This window comes from Acomys minous, assembly GCF_964271855.1.
Source record: "Acomys minous genome assembly, chromosome: 1".
NCBI classification, from domain to species: Eukaryota; Metazoa; Chordata; class Mammalia; order Rodentia; family Muridae; genus Acomys; species Acomys minous.
Window position 1 is genome coordinate 101,656,311 of NC_140483.1, and position 21,031 is coordinate 101,677,341.

The following is a 21,031-nucleotide window of genomic DNA, read 5'->3' on the forward strand; positions in this document are numbered from 1 at the left end:
TCCCTTTTGCTCTCTCTTTCTGTGATAAACACCATGACCAAAATCACTTCAGGGTAAGAAAGGCTTTGTTTCAGTTTACATTTCCCAGGTTATAATCCAACACGGCTCCCAAGGCATGACGACAGAGGCAGGAGCCCTATTGTCCTAGTAAATGTGTCCTTCACTCTCCCAAGGGGCCCTTCAAGTCCAAATTTTAACTTTCTTTAACAACTTATAACCAAAGTCAGAATAAGAGGAAAATGACATTTGATAAAAGTTTCCCTCCCGTGAAATGAAGGCACCTAATTTAGCCTTATGGTTTATTCTGCTGTTTCCAGAAAGTCAAGCACCTTTTTTGGAAAATTATAATAAGTAAAGGAAAAAAGGGTCTGGGTGTAATGTCAGCTCTTCAGTAAAATGGGCATTTGAACAATCACAATTGATTTTTAACGTAAAAGAAACGCAAAAGGATCTGAGCACAGGATTGCTCCAAAATCAAGATTTTGATAATCCTCTATTTTAAAATGAAATTAGAACCAGCTTCCTTTCACTTTTTTTTTTGTTTTGTTTTAATGGACATTAAAACTTAATAGCTGCCTTGACTGTAGATAATAAAGATTTCTATCATTTGTTGGAGGAGCACAAATCAATATAAAAGCAGGAGGCTGCAGTCACAACGGAGACCTCAGTATGAGGCAACTAAGAGAGAGGACATCTCAAATTCTCACAAAAAATATAAAAGACTCTATTCTTTGAACTGCTCGAAATTCATTCTACCTTTTTAGATAATGTGTCTTAATTGGATTTTTTGAAATAAAAGGAAGTCACCTTTGGAGACCTTCAGAATTTTTGGATTCACTTAGGTTTTTGTTGGAATATATCTTTTCACAAAGTATAATATGCCATTTTGACTTTTATTAAAGATTTAAATATTTTGAAAATGTTTTAACCATTTCAGCCAAATGGAATTTCAAAAGAAAATAGGTATCAGAGTAAAAGTATTGAGGCAGATGTCTCTTTATGAATCTGACCCCACACTAAAATATGTATTTATCTGTAAATAAATATTAAATTGCAGGGGTAATAGAATCAACTGTAGAAGTAGTTATAGTTTATATACAATTTTCTTCACAATTATTTTTCATTCTAAAATAGCTGGACTTTGAATCTGGTAGACAAGTAGCAAACTTAGCTATTGAGATTAAAAAGAAACGGTGCTGGCAAACCGTAAAAAATCATGTAGAATTTCAGGTTTACCTGGTGATGGGTGGTTCCAGTTTCCTTGGGAAAAATCACTGGCATTTTACCCCTTTATTTTTAAACGTGATATTTAGAGATCAGGATTGTATTGTAGGCCATGCCTTCAGTAACAGCCCAAGTGAGAATTTGCTATGTTGATACATAACTGATTTAACAGTGATAAAGATAATAGCCTGCTGGTTAGAAAGAGTAACATACTCCATTTTATCTCTGGCAGTGTGTTTGTTTGGTGTGGCTCATTTGCTTTCTGCTTAAATTAGATTACTGAAAGTACGATATGATGTAGTTTTTATTGCTACCATTACTTAATAATATAAGACACATTATAAAGAAAAATGCTAACTTCTCTTATGTAAGGCAGCTTTAATTTTATGCCAATGAATAAAATTTAAAAATTTTCATCTAGCACCATGCATGTTAGATAGTTTTAAAATACAGTATTACATAAACATTTTAAGTCCTTATACTTAAATTTGCATCTATAAAAGGAGGCACAAGAACAGAAGATAGGCAGACTTGCATTCAGCATAAACTTCAGTTGAAAACAAATCCATAGACAATATACCATCTGTCTCCTAAACCGTGCGAAGAGCAAAGCTTGGAAAATCCAGCCGCCACTAATGTGACATGGTGAAACATTAATCACCCCCTTAGGCCAATATAATTGTAGCTCCATGTTAATTACCTAACAATTAACAGCAGTAATTTCCAAGGGGCAATCAATGAATTAGCTTGTGATTTTCCCACAGATTTTGGTCCCACACTGCCAATCTGAGTGCATTTTCAACTCCTCACCATGGTTCATCAATGACACTTCTGCTGTATGAAATATAAATTCATTTGCACCCTTCCTAATTAGGCTAGAATATATCCCTATGTGCATTGCAAACTCTATTCATTCCCACAAAATCTCTGCCACAGGCATTTTTCCCCATTTAAAAATTCATTTTCTATTACATTAGAAGGTCACCTAGCAGGGAAAATGTACTAATCAAGATTTTATCACTAACGAATTAAAGATTTTTAATAAGCAGGTTTAATTAAGTTATCCTAACAAGTGATAACAGCTATTTACGATGTATGGAGACACACGCATGTGCACTAGAGCATGGAACATTTGGATTCTTATTTGGAGTGAGCAGATGCTGGATCTTCCGTGTGAAGATGGAAGTTGTGTGGGTCCCCAGACAGCTGAAATTTTCAGACCCAGCAGTTAGCTTTAGGAGAAGAGAGGAACTTCCTGAAACCTAAAATGAATTTCCTGTATTGGAAAAGATAAAAGACACAGAAATCTTAAATCGGCAGGTAATATGTTCCACTGACCTTGGACTAGTCTCAGTCAGTTGCGTCAATATATCAATTACATTTTATCTTAAATTCACAACGTTGCAGTTTGTCATTAAGGTATTCAGCTAAAAACTAGAGTGCATATGCTTGTTAGCTGGACATGGTGGTACATGCCTGCCATTTCAGTGCTTGTGAAGCAAGGGTAGAAGGCACAGACTCAAGGCCACACGCCCCTGTATAGTGAATTCAAGGCCAGTTGTGGCTACAGAGAGCCGTTTCGAAACAAACAACAAAAATGTGCTCCTGGACAGCGTTCTTACTTCATGCCCTTTTCCTCTGTGTGGCTTTCGTTAGTCCTCACTGATGGTGATCTGAAAATATAAAATGGAAAACAAATATTAAACATCTGGATATTTCTAACCTGTACCATTTAATTAGAACAATACAATACGGGGCCAGCCTAATCTATCTAGCCTAGGAGGTGATAGTTACCCTTGCCAGTTATCCATACTCGTGCTACGCACATGCATACACACACACACACACACACACACACACACACACACACACACACACTGTATAAAACCAACAGATTGACTGTCATAGTATTACATCACTGTCTTCAACAAATCCGTAATTTACTTAATAACTTCTACTAATAGACTTAAGAGTACAGAAAATTCAAAAGGCTCAAAGAAGACAACCTTGAATATTTTGACATGCAAAGCCTTTCACTCTTCAATCCCCTTTCTTTGGTCAACATTTAACACATTTAACACAGATGGTGAAAATATCTTTGCTATAAGGCATCTCTCATAAAATCACAGAAAATTTAATATAAAAATTACCTGAAAAGGTTAATTTAAAAATGAAAGAATTGCAGCTAAGTGATGCAAATTGACCTATTTATGGCCATGCCGTGAGTTAATAGCAGACAGATTGACTGACCTAAGAGGCCTATGCCCTTTATGCCACATTATGCTGCCACACTGTTAGTAATGTCATTATTTTAGTCATTAATGTCATATTTAGCATTAATTAATACATTTTATAAAGAATTTTAGGAGCTAGCCTCCTGCCTTTCTGACCCTCTCATTATCTTCAACCATTAACTGCTAAGTGGTAATAGAGAGAACACAATAAACCGTCCTCGGTCCTACATGACAATAAATGCCCCTCAGAACCCCTCTTTTATCAGCTTTGAAGGAACCCTTAACTGGCTTTCATTTCCTGTCTCTATTTCTCTTCTGACAACCCCCTAGTAGCCTCACTGTGGTGTAGCCACGGCTTGGCCCTTCTGATTGAAAACATATAATCAAGTATATGTCCTTGATGAGCATCTTGCAAAAAAGCACATGCAGTATCTCAGAATGGTCAAATACAGAGGCAACTCACTCACAAGGACATTCTGAAGACATGGTTTGGATATATCTACAGACATATCTGATCTTTTCCACATCCGTGCTCTAACACTATGTCCTCAAGCATCCTTACTCTTGTTTAAAGCACTGTCCTTTCAAGACATGTTTCCTTGTAATAAGGTGCACCTTTCCCTCCTCCTGCTTTCTTGTCCTTCCCTCTCTTTCCTTCTCCTTCTCCACCCTCTCCATCACTGCTCCTCTCCCTTTCTCCTCCATGCCTCTCTCATTTTCTCTTTCTCCCTACACCTTCATAAGTATAATCCATGGCTCTGTTGGAGCTACGTACAGAATTTTCTTCTTCTTTGTGTTAATGTGCATGATATCTTTGAGAGGTTACATTCCTCCCCAAACTATCCTTTTAAAAGTATGTACTGCATTTAAGATTCTGAAATTACCTTAGATACCTTGCATTGTTCCTTTGGTGTCTTATTCCTATAAGATACTTTTTTTTTAACATTTAATATTTTTAATGATCACAGTATAAGATCTATATTCAAATATCTTTTAATAAATAATATGGAGGATTTTCAGTATCGGGGACCAGGAAATAGTTTAATAGTAGTACATTTCTCAAATAAGGGTAAAGTCATTTAATTCATAACTATATTGTATAGTAAATTTATTTTAACTTAGAGACAAATAAGTCATATAAATGCAATGTTAATGAAAACATTAGTTCGTTATGTTGGTTTTGCTACCTTGTCTTTTTTTTTTTTGGATCTAAGACATTGTATGTGCAAAAAAAATGAATTTATGTTGGTTGTGTTTAAAATAAAATTATTAATTACTTAAATGTCTCAATCACAAAATTAGACACTTTCAGGATCAGATGTTTTCCACGTCACAGGCGAGCTCTGCCATTCGTTCCTTTACTTATTTACCTGTGCTCCAAACTTGTGTTATCCAGTCAAAAGCAAAATCTCACTTCTCAGGTTCTATGAAAAAATAAGTATAGAATGGGAATATATAAATAGTAAAAACTTACTCAGCATGGTCAAGAAAGGTTTCTTGGGGGTGTGACCACTTTCTGACAAATGAGAAGGCATGAAATCTACATGCAAGATGTATTCTATGGGCTGTGTGAATTGCTTATAAGGAGTTAAAAATGGCATGGAATAATAGAAAATAATACGTGTTTATAGAACTTATTGTCTAGGAAACTGAGTGTAACAACAAGTCCTCCAAATGTGTGGCCATAGTGAGTATCTTGCTATCAATCCCGACCGCACTGAGGTGTTAATCAGAGGCAGCAAGTAATATGATCAGATTTGCCACTTTCATGTAGCACACAGACTCATGAAAGAAGGGCTTCCAGACATCAGGAAGGTTCAGGTAGATCAGCAGGAACATTCTAGTATTCCAGATGACAGATGATGTCATCTCACTCTAGGGAGATGGGGTGAGGCGATAAAGATGTGTATAAATTGAAGTGCATCCTACAAAAAGCATCCTACAGGGTTTGATGATGAAGGCAGCGGTCAGAGAAACAAAGCTACCGGGAGCTAACTCAGACTTCACAGCAGGAAAGACACTAGCAATCTCAGAGACGTACAAATAGATCAGCTGTTAGTCGGAATGCTTTCGGAAGATCATGTGTTCAGGTTTTAACTGTTGAATAGGACATGTTTTTCAGAACTCTACAAGGAAATAATTACACTTGTGTTCCTAGAATCCATAGGAAATTTTTAGTTTAAAATGCCCATTAACCTGAGATATGGGGCCTGGTTACGTGGCTGCGAGGTTGAAAGCCTTTGCCCCCAACTTGAAGGGCTGAGTTTGATTCCTGGGATTCTCATGGTACAAGGACATCCTCTGACCTCCAGATATATTCTGTGACACACACACATACAATAAATAAACAGTTAAAGTTAATAATGCAAATCCTCTATATGGATAAATTCATGTTATAATAAGAGAGAATACTGAAGAGGTAAACATGCATTTCTTTCTTGTTTTTAATTTTTAATTTCTTATATTTTTTAAAATTTATTTTCTTTTTTTACATATACATTTATAATATTACACACCCTATATATATACACGATAAACTATATTTGTATTTGGCAACCTTAGAGAGAACATCTTTCTATCTTGGTGCATCTAAAATTCAGCCAGAAGGCTGAAGATGATGCTCCAATGTAATAGAGAGTTTTGCGTGACTGTTCAGGTATCAAACTTCCCCTGTCATCTTCTCATTTTAGAAGCTCCTTACCTGTACTTCCTGTATACTCATAAAATTAATTTTATGCTTTTTCAAGTTTCTTGTGGGTTTTAAGATCAAATAGTTTAGTTTTACAGTTAAACTTAGTTGTTTTGGGGTATTTCTTTTTTCTAACAGGTGACAGATGTTTGTTTTCTATTCCTATCTAGCACTGGGGTATTGTATAAGTCTACAACCTGCTCATTTTGTTTTTTCTGTCTCCTTGATATTATTTACTAGCCAAGACATAGTAAATCATACATTATTGAAAGGGCAAGTGAATAAACAATCTTGGGAACTGCTCCATCTCTTCAATTCTTTTGTTTTGTCACTATTTATAACACTGGATTTTCCTGAGGGTTACAAGAAAGGAAATGAACAAAAGATGTCACTGTGTCTGGAACACGGTGAGCCTCAGTAACTGTGTATGCCTTTTATTTGTCACAATTGTTTCTGGTCAAGTATCATAGTTTCTATTACTATTAATAAATCGATGATGAATACAGATGACATGATCATTGATGGAAATATGCTAATATTAAATAGCTAATAAACCTTTATATTATTCCTTTCTGTAGAAATGAATTTTAGCTGTGATATGAAATGTTGCCTCTGAGGATTAGGATGTTGCCGACGCACAAGAGAAAGGTTTTGCTCTTGCCCTACTATCGGAAGAATCTGTTCAGCCTTCTGAATATCCCACTTCACGATAGTGCCTTCTTTACCAAAGGCCTAGAGATATATTTGTTTGTATCAACAGTGTGCTCTATGGTGGAGTACATGTGTTATGCAGAATCTGATTGAACTCTGCACATATTTAAGATTAAAGAAGGAATATCAGCCAATAATAAATGTGGATCTCCAAACTGGAGAGAGCTTCTTTTTCTGACTATATTCTATGAAGTTGCACATTCCATTCCTAAGATAGTGATGTGCTGTTTCTTGGATTATTCAGGGCGAGGGTGACTGGAGTGGCTGTAAACATGATTTTGTTTTGATCCCAAGTGTGGGATGTGAGTGGGTGTGCAGTGTTTTCCACTGGAAACAGACTTGTGAGAGAACAGGTGATGTTTGTCCACTAGAAAAGGAACTGGCTCTTGGTGGTGGCACGGTCTTTGCCAATTGATAAACATCCTAGACTCTGAGAAGATATATATGAGATATATAAATATCATATTTATGAGCCCAATCCAAGAGGCTGAGTTTTTGTTCTTGGCTAGTTATCCCTCCACTGTGAGAAGCTTCTAGAGAGAACCATTCCAGCGAACGCTTTGAGGTTCCTGCTGCTGCAGCTGCAGTCTGTCACCTTTGGTGAATGGCTGGTTTGCTGTTCAATGAGTCGTCTGGAACCCTGCTGATTACCCCAGTGGAATTGCTTCAAGGAACTGAGTCTAAGAAGCTCTACTTCTCCTGTTCCCCTTAACCTCTTACCTCTCCTATGTAGGAGAGGTGGGCTGGAGGAAGGTACAAACATTAAAGAATCACAAATAAAGTACGTTTGAAATTTTTCAAAGCCTACAGACTGGTGACTTTATCCAGGACTCCTGAACATCGACCTCTGCTCCATTTACTGAGGTTCATTTGTGTATTTAGAACCTATTTTCTGGTATGTGTGGCTCCATACAGAAAATGACAGAAGCTCAGGGTAACCTCAGCCACGCCATGCCCTTTATGGACTGTCACTGCTTCTTGACTTTTAAAGCAAGCATAACAAGAGCTCAAAAATGCAATATATTTCATTAATTGTTAATGGTAACTTATGTATTTATCTTGTCTGCGTTATGATTTAATTAGTTAGGAATCATTAAAAAAGGAATATGTCACCTAAAAACATTTTACCTATAGCAAATTTCATGACATCATGAATTTTAAATGTCAAGTTTGCCAATATGTTGAATTTAAAATACAGAATGAATCTTATCAGGCCTCATGAAGAAAAATGTTTATAATTCAAGTTTTGCACACTGATGCTTGTACATCTAAGAGGTAGAACTATTTTGGGATTTTTTTATAAGTGTCTCTGTTCTCATCCTCACTGTATACTCTATACTCACTTGATATTGATGATGAGAGTTAACGCCTTCCTTTATAGCCAATGATATTTAAAATATGTACATATTGACAGAAGATGTAGCTGAGTGGCAGGAAACTTGTCTAGCAACTACAAGGACCTGGATTGATTTGTCATCCCGACAAAAAAAATAAAATTATAAAATATTTATGTACATTATTTCCCTTTTAAATCATTCAAAATCATGACACATTTCATTTTCCTCTTAGAGAAGAACATCAAGTTTCTAATTTGTTGAACTTTACCAGTTAATATGTGGTAGTTAGATTTTGAGCATAGATGATGAGATTTCTGAACTAAAGCTCAACTTTAATCATTCAGAAGTCTTATAACCAATTCCAGTTAGTTGCAGGGAGTCTGAACATGGAGGACCTAATGTTCAAGGAACACCTGAACCACCCTTTTCATGCCTTTCACAAAGTTGTAGTTGTGCTTAGGCAAAGGCAGCATCATAATCTCTTAACTGTGGGATGAAGGAGAGCTGAGGTCCAAATGGTTTCCTCAGAAACCTCCATGTTGTTCTATGGCCTCTTCCTCCCTATTCTGGAAGGTTCCCAATTGCTAATCGTATCTCTTCTCTCTCTTAGAGGCTCCAAGGGTCTCTTGAGTTTCTAATACACCTAAAGCAACTTTCAGAACAAGAGAATCAAATAGACTCCATTTCTGCACATTTGTCTCTTCCCTAATGGTTACAGAATAAGGTTAAAAGGCTTTTAATTTAATCCTTGTCACCAGAAAAAGGTGAGATGGAGACTAGAGAATGGTGAATAGATCTTTTGTTCTGATGAACACACTCGTCCTGGGGCCTAGGTGGTCAACAAAGGTCATGCTGCAGTGCAAAGTGATTACAGGCTTTAAAAAAAATTTAAAAATAAGGAGACACATCTAATTAATTTTATTTATGATTTATATTTTATTTTATTAATAATCATGTTTAATTACTTAAAAATAATTTTAAGTAATTTTTTAAAATGATATATCCTATTTAGCAGTATCTATATTAATTAAAATTTTAATAAGTTTTTTGGTGGGGAGGAAGCTCCCCAACAATTTGTAATAAAAGTTTCATGAAATATAAGTGGAGGAAATATCTACGAATTGTGGGGAAAGACAGACAAATGGGGGAAACTATATGTCTTCACACCTCCAACTTATTAGAAAAGTTCTGTCAAAACATTAGTTTCTCACTTTTCTTGCTAACATAGCAAAACTAACCTACATTCAAAAGTTCCCTTTCTAGTATTATTCTGGATATTATGATAGAATTCACTAGGAAACACAGAAATAAAATAACACCACATATTGCATTTATACATCAATTGTATTTCAGTTTCTTAAATAAATAACTATACTAATTGTTAATATTTCTAGCAACTAAAAATTATAAGTATCAAGAATCTAATCTGTTAAAATGTTATAAAACAGAACAAGTACATTATGTTTATTTTATATTGGTCCTCTATATACTTCAATATTTCTATATACTATACCCATTATGATTGTTACTGTTGAGACTTACTCAATATTGCAAGAGAATTTATAAATCTAATTGTTTTCACCATCTATATATAAAATTGTCATGCTTTTGAAATCTTTCCCCAAGATGATCCATCATTTTGGAGTCAATTCACAAAAGAAGTCTGTGTTTAGAAGTGTTAAGGATGGATAAAATAAAGAATACATATTTTATATATTCAAATATATGTACACATTTTATAACACCTGCAGTGATTTTTTCCATTTCAATCTGATCAAAGATTGCTCAATAGAGCAACACCACTCCCTGGAGAATTCTAAAGTTGCCTTTGAAATAAAATGTTTTAAGCTGTGACAAAAAATAGAAATAGTCAAAAAGAAAAAAAGAATTCCCTCAGGAACGCAAAAAAAAAAAAAAAAAAAAAAAAAAAAAAAAAAAAAAAAAACACTAGGAAAGTGGAGTTATGAATAAACTAAAGGAAATAACTTCCCGAACTGGTCATAATTTTCTCAATTTAATTGCACAGAATTCTATTCTATCCAGAAAAGATGAGTTTACCTTTTTCACTTCTAAAAGTCGTTTCCAGCCATAAGCATGTGCTCAATAACCTGATCGTTCAGCTTTTAGTCACAAGTATGCTTTGTGCATTAGAAGATATTGGAGCAGCAGAGATCAGGCTATACGAGGTGCATCAGTGTGCTCGCTATCATTGTGCCAAGGCACCTGAGACAATCAGGGCTTTACCTTGGCTCTTGATTTCAGAAACTCCAGTCTGTGGCCAGTTAGCATCATGAACTTGACATGTGGTGAGGCAAAGCCGCACCATCGGGAAAACCGTTTACTTCACAGCAGCCAGGTAACCCTGAAAACGTACAGGGTTCCATTAGCTCCTCCACGCATAGTCCTTAGAACACAAATAGTGTCCACTGTGTCTGATCTCCCAAAGTTCTCATAGCTCTTAGTCAAGCCCTGAACATGTGGGCCTTTCAAGGGCACAGCAGATACAAGCTATATCAGTCATGAACTTTATTGTTTGTACTTTAACTGTTTTTTACTATACCTATTGTATTGCTAAACTCAGGTCACAACCTCTGCTTCCATATTCCTCCATGGGTTATATATAAAAGAGAGAATATGAAAGAGTATCATATATATATATATATATGTATGTATACTGTAACTCCCACATTTAAATAAATTCTAAGAATTTTTCCATATGCTTTAGAAAACTAGATTATTTAAGAACTGAAGAATGGGTTATATAATTTAAAAGATGAAGAAAAGAGTGAAAGAAAATATATAATACAAATAGAAATGCAAGCAACTGTATAGGATTATATGTCATATGTTTTCTGAATAGATGCAGAAGATCCTTTACTAGTTTGTGATAAGGCAAGAAAATTAAAGGAAAGGGGGAAAATATTGAATAAATAAGCAGCTGAAAGAACTTTTGGAAATTAACTTCTCATGTCAAAATGTGCTAACACTTTTACCAACTAAATCGTTAGGACATGTTTACAATAATATTATTGCAAATAATAACATTATTTACATAATATTACATAATACATTATGATGTCATTATATTACACTCGAATGGCACCTTGTTTTACCTTTAAAATAATGGTAAAACAGAACTTTTTAATTAAAAATCAAAATTAGCATTGATGTATAGTTCAGTGGTAAAGCAAATGCTTAGCAGAATCGACTTTGTGTTCATCCACAGAACCATGTAAACAGCTACACATTATTGTGATATTCTTCTTAAGACATATTTTTTCTGTGATTGGCTTACCACACCTTGTGTGATATCTTTCAGCTACATTCTTATCAACACACACACACACACACACACACACACACACACACACACACACCAGGGTTTTCTTCCCTTTCATTGTTGAAAGTGGTCCATTGTGAATCTATGACACATTTTCACTATCCCTTCATTCATTTATGGACATATACTGATTCCATAACTTGAGTATTGTCCATGAAGCCACAATAAACATAAACATGCTACTTGTTTTGAATACCTACCAAGAACAGCCTTTATACTGTCTTCTACAGTGTCCCAAGTAATTTATACCTCCACTAAGGAGAAAAAGTAATCATCAGATTACAGAGGAATGATGATAGGTACCATCAAAAATTTTTAAAAATTATACAAGATATTATGAGAATGGAGCTGTTTTAGTAGCCGTAGACCATAGAATAATATCTGAAAAATAATCTTATTAAAATGCATTTGATCTAGATTCCAAAGGAAAAAAATGTGATCAGTGAATTTTATACTTAAGTAAATTAATACATATGTATATGTATATATGTTAGTATGTATGTATATATGCACATGTTACATGTACATGTCGGTATATACATTTATGTATGTATATATGCCAAATTTTATATCAATCTCTATATATAATTACATTCATGAAACAATGAAATAAAAACAATATACAAAATTTATTTTTAAAAAGCATATTTTATAAAGTTACATCAAAAGGGGACTCTGTTTTCAAATATATGTGTAAGAATCAATAGCTCATTATGTTGCAGTAATAATATAATTTGAACACAAAATGAAATAAAAACTCTATTCAGGATAATAATAAATATATGACAACAAAAGTGAACTAAATGGAAAGCATAGAACATATACATAAAAATAATTCTGAATCATTATTTGGGCACGTACAATAATAACTGAATAAACAGATAAATTGCATCATTGAATACATATTAAAATTGCACAATATAATCTATATTTTAAAGCTAGTATTTAAAGTGCTATATACTCCTATACCTAACAATGCACTTTCATGTTTTTTACTCCAAGATCCTACTTATGAATGTATATAAAAATATGAATACTAACATTCTGATTATATATTTACAGTAGTAAAATTATTTTTCCACTAGCAGTCATAACCACTGGTTACTAAATGACAACTCTGAAAATTGTTACTAAGGAAGTAAACTTAATTTTTAAAAAGGAATAATGATACTCATTGGATGTGACCATCATAATAAAGCTGTATTATTCTTATTTAGTGTGAGGAAAAGAAGAGCTAGATCTGAGAATTGACAAGATTCTTCTTGAAGTGAAAGGTGTATGATTTTGATGCACAGGTAGGGCATCATATTGTCAGTGGTATGGACTTTCTCTAATTGTGAAAATGGACAACACTAACCTCTCAATTATAAGATGATAGGAGGATAAACATTAAGTATCTTTGTGGAAATAATGAAGTCATTATTATTTTAAATATGGAAATGGAGGTAGTGTGTAGGCTTTCTCTGATGGCAGATGTAGCCTGGTGCTTCTTTCTCAGACTCCATTTTAAGTTGAGCATTTCAGGAAAGATGATCCAACTACCCTTGGCATTGCCCACTGGAGAAGAGCTCTGCATGTATTATTGTCTCCAGACCAGGCACTTAGTGCCCTTTCTCTGGGACCATGCCTTAAAGAGGCCTCTCTCATTTTCTACTATACCACTAACAGCACAGTAGCATAATGAAGAGCAAAGGGCAGAGCCTAACAAGGCCAGCAAATGGACATCCTGGCGTCTGCTACTTGTATGGCCATCAGTTGGTCACTTTACATCATCACTTAGCTTCAGCTCCTTTATTTTTAAATTAATTTGTGGTGGTCTCCCTGAGCTAAAAAATAAATACATGTTGTAATGTAAAGTTGCCATCGGAGCTGCAGTCTTTTGTTCTGTGCTGGTAGCAAGCGTAGTTTCAATAGCTTCCTACCATATGCCCCATAACCTCCACCAAAACTTTAATTTGTATTTGTTACCAGATAGAATAACTCATATTTTTAATTTCTAGTGTTTTAAGATCCTCAACTACTCCTTAATGATTGAGTTGGCACATTTTCCTTGCTGTGAATAAGTGAACAATCATGAAAGTTTATACATGCCAACTAAGTAGCCCTCTCTTGTGTCACAAATACTCTGAGAGCCACACCCACTTTTAATTTAATGTCACTGGGTCTCTGTTTCGGGATGGAGGTTGCCATCATTGGAAAAGGGGACCGTGCATGTAAAGTCCAAGGCAGGGAGATTGCAAAGAATCATTCAATGAAACATTGGGCACAATAGTAAAAAGGAGCTACTGCCCTCATGCCTTGATTTCCAGCTCCAAATGTTATAGACAGTGTGGAAATCACACTATATACTAATCTCTACTGCAAGTACATGCTGTCTGTATCTTATAGTAAAACCTATACCATTTGTGCCCATTATGAAGAATTAACTTTATAATTTCCTTCCAAATTACCAAGGATAGAGCTATTGAACAGATAAACTATAGGCATGCAGTTATGGCTACAAAAAACAAACAAACAAATGAAAAAAAGCATGTTTCTGGACCCATCTATAAATCACTCCTTCAAATATCCCTGCTTGTTAATTGTTCATAAAATTACTAGAAGGCTCAAAGAAGTCAAAGAAAGAAACAAAGCAATGATGTAACATGCTTTGGATATCAACATCAAGTGCTGGTTCAATTTACATATTTTTATGGATCTAAAAGAACCCAGTCTGTCATGTACCATTCACATGTAATGGTCATACATGTAAAACTTCATAATTGGTGGGGTCTAAACATCATGCTAGTGATAGATGGCTTCAGTTTTCCATTCTGTTTATGTACTAAGGTTACTCTAGTCCATCACTAGCCTTAAAATACAGAAACTGTTCCTCAAATGGAGAATTGTTGAAAGAGGATAGGAAAGCCTTGCTAGAGATGGGAGTCTTTCTATCTTTTCAGACTAGAGCTATGAACTTCAGGAAACATCCCAAAGTGCTGTAGCCATTTGAAATACAATGAGTTATATGATTCCAGTCTCAGAGAGCCCACATAGTATCCTGGACTTGAGGAATACTCACTAGCTTTGTCCACTTTGAATTAGACATGTTATAGATTTCACAAGAAGAAAACAAAAGTGGAGGCAGAAATGCATACCCAAATACAGTATATTTTGCCTCCAGAACTAGAAGGCCAACAAGCATTGTGCCTCTTTCTGTGATAAGGGCAGAATAGAGGACAAGGACTTTCCTTTCAATAATCTAAGCCAGAAAGCCATAGAAAGCTAATCATCACTTCACTGATGTGACAAGGCATTGTAATTTCTCTGACTGACCCTCAAGCATGTTTGTTCTTGAGATATTTATGTCTTTATAACCTCTTGTTTCTCAAGTCTTATTAGGACATGAAGAAGCTTGAGGTTACTACTCTATTATATGAATTATATTATATATATTATATGAAAATGCACAATTCGGTTAAATGGAACAAAATATAGTGATGTATTACTCTCGTTCAATCATTGTCTACTTATGAATGTTCTTATTTACATTTGCCAAGAAAGATTAAAAGTAGGTAGCTGCATATTAAATGTCACAGGTTATACCATTTGCTCAGAAACTTGGGTATATATGGCACAATTTGCTTAAATAACAGCTACAAGTTGAACCCACTAGCTTCATAAATCTCATGCTAATTTTAGCCATTTCTAAGACTGACCACAAAGAAAGTGAAATGAACGTGGTTCCAGGTTGCACTACTTGAACATCACTATTTTGTGATGACGGTACCAACTGCACTTCTTTCCCCGGAAAGCTGTGTTTGATCTTATATTGTGCAGAACAAGAGAGAGATTGCTCATGAAAGTGTGTGTGTGGGGGGGGTGTTCCGAGGCATTTTACGAGGTCTCCACTCTAGTTCTTCTCACCATAGCCTTGTTATTCCACGATATAGAGAGTAGCTGTGGGGTACATCACTTAACAATTTCTTTTTTTTTTGTCTTTTTTTAATTAATTTATTCTTGTTACATCTCAATGGTTATCCCATCCCTTGTATCCTCCCATTCTTCCCTCCCTCCCATTTTCCCCTTATTCCCTTCCCCTATGACTGTTCCTGAGGGGGATTACCTCCCCCTGTATATGCTCATAGGGTATCAAGTCTCTTCTTGGTAACCTGCTGTCCTTCCTCTGAGTGCCACCAGGTCTCCCCGTCCAGGGGACATGGTCAAAGGTGAGGCACCAGAGTATGTGAGAAAGTAATATCCCACTCTCCACTCAGTTGTGGAGAATGTTCTGTCCATTGTCTAGATCTGGGTAGTACGCAATCAAACAGCAAGTTCTATAGGCCTAAAGAACTATGCAAGTTGAAATTCCCCCAAGGACTGTGAATGTTAGTGATGTGCAATGGATCACAGCTGAGACCTCTGAGAACTTTTTCACCCAAATGCACATTTAAAAATTATGGGTATACTCACTTGAAAGACTGATTAGTTTATTCCCACACTAAACAAAGTAATGATCTTTTAGATATATTCATAATTACAATTTTATTTAATCTGTGTACCTTAAATGTTTTCTGATAATGGATATGATTATAAATTAATATATATGTAGACTTAGAGTATTTGTATTTCTTGGATTTGTTTGATTTTGTGGATTTTATATTTTGAGTTTTGTTTTATGTATTCATAACAGCAAGTTGTCTGTTTTTGTTTTTGTTTTTTTTGAGAAAGAGTGTCTTTTCGTTATGTAAGATGGCTTGTAATTCACCTTTGCCCAGATTGGCCTCAAACTCATGATATAAGTCTTGCCTCAGCCTCTCTATGCTGAGATTATAGATGTAAGCTGTAGGGTCATGTAAATAGCTTTTATTTTTAATTAATGAAATAATTTTCATAGGTAGGATCTTTTTTCTCATTTAATAATATTTAATTCTGTCCTGAATATTAAAAATAGACAAATAAAAGAGTGTGCAGATGTGTCTAGAAACTCTATTCAACCCATGAAAAAAGACCGCAATGATATAGACTCACTATATCAATATTTGCATCACTGTAAAAATTAATTATTTCTGGTGATAAAAATAGACTATTAATTGACTTGACCATGATTTGATAAACTAACAATTATCTTGTATTACTTAATTATCCTAAAAAGACTGAAATTGCACTTTCAAGGTATTAGAAGTACTTTGTATCATAACTGAGTTGTACGTGTTCCATAACTCATAATAGAACAGAAATATATATAATGTGTGTAGAGAGTAATCTTAAATTTGCTATCTATACCAGTGTATCAAAATTAAACTTATTTTGCATAAATATGAAAATTGTATACCAATGAATTAAAAATAACCTTATTGGTAAGTAAAGATTAAGGCATTAGGTTGAGGAGTAGATTCAATAATCTACCTTTTATTCTATCATCTCTATATATTTCTATATTCCCACTTCTTTCTTTCAATGCCTAAATCCACACCTATAAAAGAAAGATAAAGGAAAAGAGAGACATCCCTGAGTCCAATCTCATTTCGTCTCTGAATAACACTAATAATACATTCTAGGTTTAACAGATAGATATAATCCTAGAGATAGATAAGGTAAAATAGCTATATAAGGTCTTCAATGGCCTCAGAGACCTACATAATATGGCATTTAAAGATCCTTTTAATATTTTAAAGATTCTTTGACAACAAGATAGGTTAACTCCTGGCAACACCCAGCCTACCTCAAAGAAAATGATGAACATCAAAGAACCTCTTTGAAGATGGTTTCAAATGTGGCAAACAAGCCACTTGACAAAATGTCCTCATTTCTGCCAGAGACCGAATTCTGCTTTTAAAAATGGTCAAGCTTGGATGTAGGCAGAGGTGATGGCCAAACTCTGCCAAGACAGGGTAAGCAATTCCTCAATAGTTCCTGCCTCACAAATATGTCTGTCAGTTATATTGGATCATAAGGATGAAGATGATACTCCAATGTTATAGAGAGTTTTAGTTGACTGTTAAGGCAGCAAACTGTCAGTTTTTTATTTTGTAAGCTGGTAACCTGCACTTCCAGTTTACTCAGGTAATTAATTTTAGTCCTTTTCAAGTCTCTATGAGGTTGAAGGCCACATAGTTTAGTCTTTTTAATTAAGCTTAGTTGTTTAAGGGATAAGTCATTTTTAGCTCTAGAGAGATGTTTTAAGTTGATAGAGATGAGATATGATAGATATTGATTTGTGTTCAGAATTTTAGACTCACCAAGATAGGAAAGATATTTTCTGAAAGGTTGCCAAATACAAGTAGCCAAAACACCATGAATGTAACATTTATATAATTCCCGATTGTTTCGTGGTTCTCCTTGCTGTATGTAGTTTACTTTATTTATGTGTAATAATACAAATGTATATGCCAAAAAAAAGGTCATTACAGAACTTGTCCTCCACACTGCATTGTGGCTACATTTTTCTTCAACTTTGCACTGATATTGTACATTGCTGATCACGTGAAATGATGGGAGTCCTTACAGTTTTTGAGAAACTGTTGTTCCCTGACTTACGAAACAAAATCGTATATTTTGAATAGAAGTAAAATTCATAAGCGTGTCTGCAATTAACTCAAGGATTTCTGCTCACTCTATTTTCTTTATGTTTACTCTCCATCTAACTCCAATTTTAAATAAACCATGCTCAAGTAAATGTTTAAAATATTAATTCTTTCTGTTATTTTGAGGATGACAATTTTCAAATGTTGCCACAGGGAGTAGAGATGCGTATCTACATGCAGCAAGAAGTGCTCAGTTGTGGAACTCTTTCCTTCCGTGCAGTAATGAGTACTGAGTAACTGGAGGACTGGGTTGAGAACAGCTCTGTATACATAACTGAATTTAGCTGGAAGCTCTCTTCTGAAAATTATTCATAATGACCCACAGATAAATATCTTGAATATTGAAAAAATAAGTATGGCCATATGTTTGGTATGTAGACCTTAATTGCATCCTATTTTTGCACAAGACTTCAAAATACTATTGGCTATACTATTCTGTCTAAAACCAGAAGTTTTTTAGACAGAATATATTGCTATTATTTGCTTAGAAATATATTCATGCTAAAATGTGCTAAAATATCATATAATATGAGGATGTGAAAATCAGAATTTAATTTTTAATTTTCTTATTTCCTTTTTTTTCTTCCATTAAGCAATACCTATATGATGCTGAATGTTTGGGATGTTATGACTGACACATCTCTTCTATTGACTAACATAGATCTGACGTGGAGCAGTGCACAGCTTGAATTAGGCACATTTTCTCTTTTTGGTCAGTGAATGCAATTTTCATTTCAGTGCCCTGAGGATGCTACGTTTATACATATAGAAGCACTGTTGACTACTTAAAATGTCAGAACATCTTTTTTCAAATTTCTCATATTGAATCAAGAACACTAAAGACAAGTACTTTTCAATGAAAAATAGTTTATAATTTATCCAACTTAAATAGCACAAATAAGTAAATTGATGCCACCTGGACTCTTTTTGCAGCTTCAGATTAAAAAATTGTTTTGATATGAAATTTCAGTTATATTAGTTTGAGATCCAAGTGTGATTTTGTTTTCTATTTATAAGTGTCATTTGATACTGTTTTCTTTAAACTAAAACACAGTAAGTTTGGATTGATTAAGACTCAATTTGTGCATACCATAGGTGATATTATTTTTGTGTGTTAGATCTTATTATAATTTATTCACATTACATATGGACAGTAATCCCCTCACTTTTATCTTCCTGTTCCTACCCTTCCCCACCCTCCAATCTATTCCACTCCCCTAGACCTCTGATAGGTGGAGTCCTACCTCACCATGTGACCACAGTTTATCATGTCTCATCCAGACAGCCTTCACCCCCTTCCTCTGTGTTCCCACAGAGCCTCCTTGCCAAGGAGCAGTGATCCAGAGGCAGTCCTGTGCTTCCCCCAACTTCCCTATGTGGAAAATGGCTTTCCATTGGCCATTGCACTGTTCTTGGTTGGTGTATTCGTCCATGCAGACCACCCTGGATCCAGATCCCTTAGTCTTTATAGTCTCTTTGCAGACTTCCTGACAACCCTCCCTCCCATCTTTCCATCTCCCATCCATTTTCAAGATTTTCTTGTTTTCGATGCCTGAATAATCCATTGTGTAAATGGACCATAGTTTTTTTTTTTTTTTTTTTTTGTCCATTCTTAGGTTGAGAAAGATCTAGGTTGTTTCCAGATTCTGGCTATTATGAATAAAATGGCTATGAACATAATTGAGCAAATATCCTTGTTGGGTGCTGGAGTATCTTTTGGGTATATGCCAAGGACTGGAATAGCTGGGCCTTGAGGTAGCACTATTCTCAAGTTCCCGAGAAAGTGTCAGATTGATTTCCAAAGTGGTTGTTCAAGTTTGCACTCCCACCAGCAATGGAGGATTGTTTCCCTTTAACTACATCCTTGTCAGCACGTGCTTTCACTTAAATTTTTTTATCTTAGCCATTCATCTAGGTCTAAGATGGAATCACAGAGGCATTTGATTTGGATTTCCCTGATGACTAGGGATGTTGAGCATTTATTTAACTATTTCTCGACCATTCAATATACATCTGCAGAGAATTCTCTGTTTAGCTCTGTTCCTCCTTTTTAAAATTGGGTTATTTATTTTGATGGTGTTTAATTTCTTGAATTCATTACATATTTTGGATATAAACCCTTTTTTTTGAATGTAGGGTTGGTGAAGATCTTTTCTAAGTCTGTAGGCTGTCATTTTATTCTGTTGACAGTGTCCTTTGCCTTACAGAAGCCTTTCCATTTCATGTTGTCCCATTTATTAATTGTTTCTCTTAGAGACTGAGCTGTTGGTGTTCTGTTCAGGAAGTTGTCTCCTGTGCCAATGAGTTCAAAGCTCTTCCCCATTTTTTATCTTAACATATTGAGTGTGTCTAGTTTTATGTTGAAGTCCTTAATCCACTTGGACTTCAGTTTTGTTGATGGTGATGAATATGGATCTATTTGCACTTTTCTACATGTAAACCCCCAATTAGACCAGCACCATTTATTGAAGATGTTTTCTCTTTACCATTGTATGGTTATGGCTTCTTTGTGAAAAATCAAGTGTCCATAGGTGTGTGAGACTATTTCTGGGTCTTTGATTCAATTTCATTGATCAACCAGCTTAATTCTATGCCAGTACTACACCATTTTTAATACTTATTGCTCTATAGTACAGCTTGAAATCCAGGATAGAGATTCCTCCAGAAGATCTTTTACTGTACAGAATAGTTTTAGCTATTCTGGGTTTTTGTTTTGTTTTGTTTTGTTTGTTTGTTTTATATGAAATTGAGAGTTGATCTTTCAACGTCTTTAAAAGATTGTGTAGGTATTTTGGAAAGAATTGTATTGAATCTGTAGATTGTTTTTAATAAGATGGCCATTTTCACTATGTTGATTATCCAAATCTACGAGCATGGGAGATCTTTCCATCTTGTGAAATCTTCAATTTTTTCCTTTAGGAATTTGAATT